Raw genomic sequence first — 5,000 nt, forward strand, 5'->3', positions numbered from 1 at the left:
AAAGTACAAACGTGCAAGCATGCTAACCTAACCCTAGGTAAGGCATGTCAGAGCGAAAGACAGTAATTTCGAATGAGCCAAGAAAGAGCGGTGCGGGGGCCGGTCGGAGCGCACCCTTTTCTCGGTGGCTGGCGGGCGAGAGAGTGCTGCGTCGCCGGCATCGGCGTCGAAAGAAGCCGAGCCGGAAAAAGTTAAAGTACAAACGTGCAAGCATACTAACCTAACCCTAGGTAAGGCATGTCAGAGCGAAAGACAGTAATTTCGAATGAGCCAAGAAAGAGCGGTGCGGGGCCGGTCGGAGCGCACCCTTTTCTCGGTGGCTGGCGGGCGAGAGAGTGCTGCGTCGCCGGCATCGGCGTCGAAAGAAGCCGAGCCGAAAAAGTTAAAGTACAAACGTGCAAGCATGCTAACCTAACCCTAGGTAAGGCATGTCAGAGCGAAAGACAGTAATTTCGAATGAGCCAAGAAAGAGCGGTGCGGGGCCGGTCGGAGCGCACCCTTTTCTCGGTGGCTGGCGGGCGAGAGAGTGCTGCGTCGCCGGCATCGGCGTCGAAAGAAGCCGAGCCGAAAAAAGTTAAAGTACAAACGTGCAAGCATACTAACCTAACCCTAGGTAAGGCATGTCAGAGCGAAAGACAGTAATTTCGAATGAGCCAAGAAAGAGCGGTGCGGGGCCGGTCGGAGCGCACCCTTTTCTCGGTGGCTGGCGGGCGAGAGAGTGCTGCGTCGCCGGCATCGGCGTCGAAAGAAGCCGAGCCGAAAAAAGTTAAAGTACAAACGTGCAAGCATACTAACCTAACCCTAGGTAAGGCATGTCAGAGCGAAAGACAGTAATTTCGAATGAGCCAAGAAAGAGCGGTGCGGGGCCGGTCGGAGCGCACCCTTTTCTCGGTGGCTGGCGGGCGAGAGAGTGCTGCGTCGCCGGCATCGGCGTCGAAAGAAGCCGAGCCGAAAAAAGTTAAAGTACAAACGTGCAAGCATACTAACCTAACCCTAGGTAAGGCATGTCAGAGCGAAAGACAGTAATTTCGAATGAGCCAAGAAAGAGCGGTGCGGGGCCGGTCGGAGCGCACCCTTTTCTCTCGGTGGCTGGCGGCGAGAGAGTGCTGCGTCGCCGGCATCGGCGTCGAAAGAAGCCGAGCCGAAAAAAGTTAATGTACAAACGTGCAAGCATACTAACCTAACCCTAGGTAAGGCATGTCAGAGCGAAAGACAGTAATTTCGAATGAGCCAAGAAAGAGCGGTGCGGGGCCGGTCGGAGCGCACCCTTTTCTCGGTGGCTGCGGGCGAGAGAGTGCTGCGTCGCCGGCATCGGCGTCGAAAGAAGCCGAGCCGAAAAAAGTTAATGTACAAACGTGCAAGCATACTAACCTAACCCTAGGTAAGGCATGTCAGAGCGAAAGACAGTAAACTCGAATGAGCCATGAAAGAGCGGTGCGGGGCCGGTCGGAGCGCACCCTTTTCTCGGTGGCTGGCGGGCGAGAGAGTGCTGCGTCGCCGGCATCGGCGTCGAAAGAAGCCGAGCCGAAAAAAGTTAAAGTACAAACGTGCAAGCATACTAACCTAACCCTAGGTAAGGCATGTCAGAGCGAAAGACAGTAATTTCGAATGAGCCAAGAAAGAGCGGTGCGGGGCCGGTCGGAGCGCACCCTTTTCTAGGTGGCTGGCGGGCGAGAGAGTGCTGCGTCGCCGGCATCGGCGTCGAAAGAAGCCGAGCCAAAAAAAGTTAAAGTACAAACGTGCAAGCATACTAACCTAACCCTAGGTAAGGCATGTCAGAGCGAAAGACAGTAATTTCGAATGAGCCAAGAAAGAGCGGTGCGGGGCCGGTCGGAGCGCACCCTTTTCTCGGTGGCTGGCGGGCGAGAGAGTGCTGCGTCGCCGGCATCGGCGTCGAAAGAAGCCGAGCCGAAAAAAGTTAAAGTACAAACGTGCAAGCATACTAACCTAACCCTAGGTAAGGCATGTCAGAGCGAAAGACAGTAATTTCGAATGAGCCAAGAAAGAGCGGTGCGGGGCCGGTCGGAGCGCACCCTTTTCTCGGTGGCTGGCGGGCGAGAGAGTGCTGCGTCGCCGGCATCGGCGTCGAAAGAAGCCGAGCCGAAAAAAGTTAAAGTACAAACGTGCAAGCATACTAACCTAACCCTAGGTAAGGCATGTCAGAGCGAAAGACAGTAATTTCGAATGAGCCAAGAAAGAGCGGTGCGGGGCCGGTCGGAGCGCACCCTTTTCTCGGTGGCTGGCGGGCGAGAGAGTGCTGCGTCGCCGGCATCGGCGTCGAAAGAAGCCGAGCCGAAAAAAGTTAAAGTACAAACGTGCAAGCATACTAACCTAACCCTAGGTAAGGCATGTCAGAGCGAAAGACAGTAATTTCGAATGAGCCAAGAAAGAGCGGTGCGGGGCCGGTCGGAGCGCACCCTTTTCTCGGTGGCTGGCGGGCGAGAGAGTGCTGCGTCGCCGGCATCGGCGTCGAAAGAAGCCGAGCCGAAAAAAGTTAAAGTACAAACGTGCAAGCATACTAACCTAACCCTAGGTAAGGCATGTCAGAGCGAAAGACAGTAATTTCGAATGAGCCAAGAAAGAGCGGTGCGGGGCCGGTCGGAGCGCACCCTTTTCTCGGTGGCTGGCGGGCGAGAGAGTGCTGCGTCGCCGGCATCGGCGTCGAAAGAAGCCGAGCCGAAAAAAGTTAAAGTACAAACGTGCAAGCATACTAACCTAACCCTAGGTAAGGCATGTCAGAGCGAAAGACAGTAATTTCGAATGAGCCAAGAAAGAGCGGTGCGGGGCCGGTCGGAGCGCACCCTTTTCTCGGTGGCTGGCGGGCGAGAGAGTGCTGCGTCGCCGGCATCGGCGTCGAAAGAAGCCGAGCCGAAAAAAGTTAAAGTACAAACGTGCAAGCATACTAACCTAACCCTAGGTAAGGCATGTCAGAGCGAAAGACAGTAATTTCGAATGAGCCAAGAAAGAGCGGTGCGGGGCCGGTCGGAGCGCACCCTTTTCTCGGTGGCTGGCGGGCGAGAGAGTGCTGCGTCGCCGGCATCGGCGTCGAAAGAAGCCGAGCCGAAAAAAGTTAAAGTACAAACGTGCAAGCATACTAACCTAACCCTAGGTAAGGCATGTCAGAGCGAAAGACAGTAATTTCGAATGAGCCAAGAAAGAGCGGTGCGGGGCCGGTCGGAGCGCACCCTTTTCTCGGTGGCTGGCGGGCGAGAGAGTGCTGCGTCGCCGGCATCGGCGTCGAAAGAAGCCGAGCCGAAAAAAGTTAAAGTACAAACGTGCAAGCATACTAACCTAACCCTAGGTAAGGGGTAAGGCATGTCAGAGCGAAAGACAGTAATTTCGAATGAGCCAAGAAAGAGCGGTGCGGGGCCGGTCGGAGCGCACCCTTTTCTAGGTGGCTGGCGGGCGAGAGAGTGCTGCGTCGCCGGCATCGGCGTCGAAAGAAGCCGAGCCAAAAAAAGTTAAAGTACAAACGTGCAAGCATACTAACCTAACCCTAGGTAAGGCATGTCAGAGCGAAAGACAGTAATTTCGAATGAGCCATGAAAGAGCGGTGCGGGGCCGGTCGGAGCGCACCCTTTTCTCGGTGGCTGGCGGGCGAGAGAGTGCTGCGTCGCCGGCATCGGCGTCGAAAGAAGCCGAGCCGAAAAAAGTTAAAGTACAAACGTGCAAGCATACTAACCTAACCCTAGGTAAGGCATGTCAGAGCGAAAGACAGTAATTTCGAATGAGCCAAGAAAGAGCGCGTGCGGGGCCGGTCGGAGCGCACCCTTTTCTCGGTGGCTGGCGGGCGAGAGAGTGCTGCGTCGCCGGCATCGGCGTCGAAAGAAGCCGAGCCGAAAAAAGTTAAAGTACAAACGCGATGCTAATGAGCGAGCCGTTGTCTCGACTAATATGTAGGGGGCGTTCGATCGAGCGTCTGGCTTGAGCGCTTGTCGGCCTAGCAGAACGGTCGCATTGTTTGCCCGGGTTTTAGGCACCGCTGCAGGCGGCCGGCAGAGCTCTTGTTTGTGCGAAACTGAATGGATCGAGCCCGAGAGAGGGCGAGCAAAGAAAAAACGCAAATCGCTCCGCCTGGCACTGCCGGCGAGAGCGTGGACGTCGCGGCCAGCGACTGTCGAAGCTGAGTACGGCCGCAGGCGATCGCCTCGGTCTTAAACGAATGCGACGAGCACGCGCCGGGCGGCCCAGCAAGGGCCGAGCGCAGCTGTCGCAGCTATCTGGTTGATCCTGCCAGTAGTGATATGCTTGTCTCAAAGATTAAGCCATGCAGGTGCAAGTACGAGTTCTCGTAAAGCGAAACTGCGAATGGCTCATTAAATCAGTCTTGGTTTATTTGGTCTCGTAAGCGAAGTGGATAACTGTGGTAATTCTAGAGCTAATACATGCATTAAGCGCCGACTTCGGGAGGCGCGCTTTTATCAGATCAAAACCGACCGGGTTCGTCCTGTGACGTTTGATGACTCTGGATAACCACGCGGATCGTACGGTCTCTGCACCGACGACGTATCATTCAAGTGTCTGCCCTATCAACTGTCGAAGGTACGCTACGTGCCTACCTTTGTGATAACGGGTAACGGGGAATCAGGGTTCGATTCCGGAGAGGGAGCCTGAGAAACGGCTACCACATCCAAGGAAGGCAGCAGGCGCGCAAATTACCCATTCCCGACACGGGGAGGTAGTGACGAAAAATAACAATACAGGACTCTAACGAGGCCCTGTAATTGGAATGAGTACATCCTAAAACTCTTAACGAGTATCCATTGGAGGGCAAGTCTGGTGCCAGCAGCCGCGGTAATTCCAGCTCCAACAGTGTATGCTAAAGTTGTTGCGGTTGAAAAGCTCGTAGTTGGATTTTGGGCGAGCGCCGCCGGTCCGTCGCAAGGCGTGTCACTGGTTGCGTTCGCCTCACCTTCGGTTCTCCGTCGGTGCTCTTGACTGAGTGTCGGCGGTGGCCGATAAGTTTACTTTGAAAAAATTAGAGTGTTCAAAGCAGGCTG

The 5,000-nt window shown here is 55.3% G+C and overlaps 1 non-coding gene across 1 annotated transcript in view; it reads left to right on the forward strand.

Annotated features, from left to right (window-relative positions):
* The first annotated feature begins 4,217 nt into the window (after nt 1–4,217).
* The window catches only part of LOC144418687 (small subunit ribosomal RNA), a 1,810-nt gene continuing 1,027 nt past the window's right edge, over nt 4,218–5,000 (forward strand). Inside the window, exon 1 of the ribosomal RNA XR_013473616.1 lies at nt 4,218–5,000. This exon is cut by the window's right edge and continues 1,027 nt beyond it. This is a non-coding gene — a ribosomal RNA (small subunit ribosomal RNA).

This window comes from Styela clava, unplaced genomic scaffold (assembly GCF_964204865.1).
Source record: "Styela clava unplaced genomic scaffold, kaStyClav1.hap1.2 HAP1_SCAFFOLD_380, whole genome shotgun sequence".
Lineage (NCBI taxonomy): Eukaryota > Metazoa > Chordata > Ascidiacea > Stolidobranchia > Styelidae > Styela > Styela clava.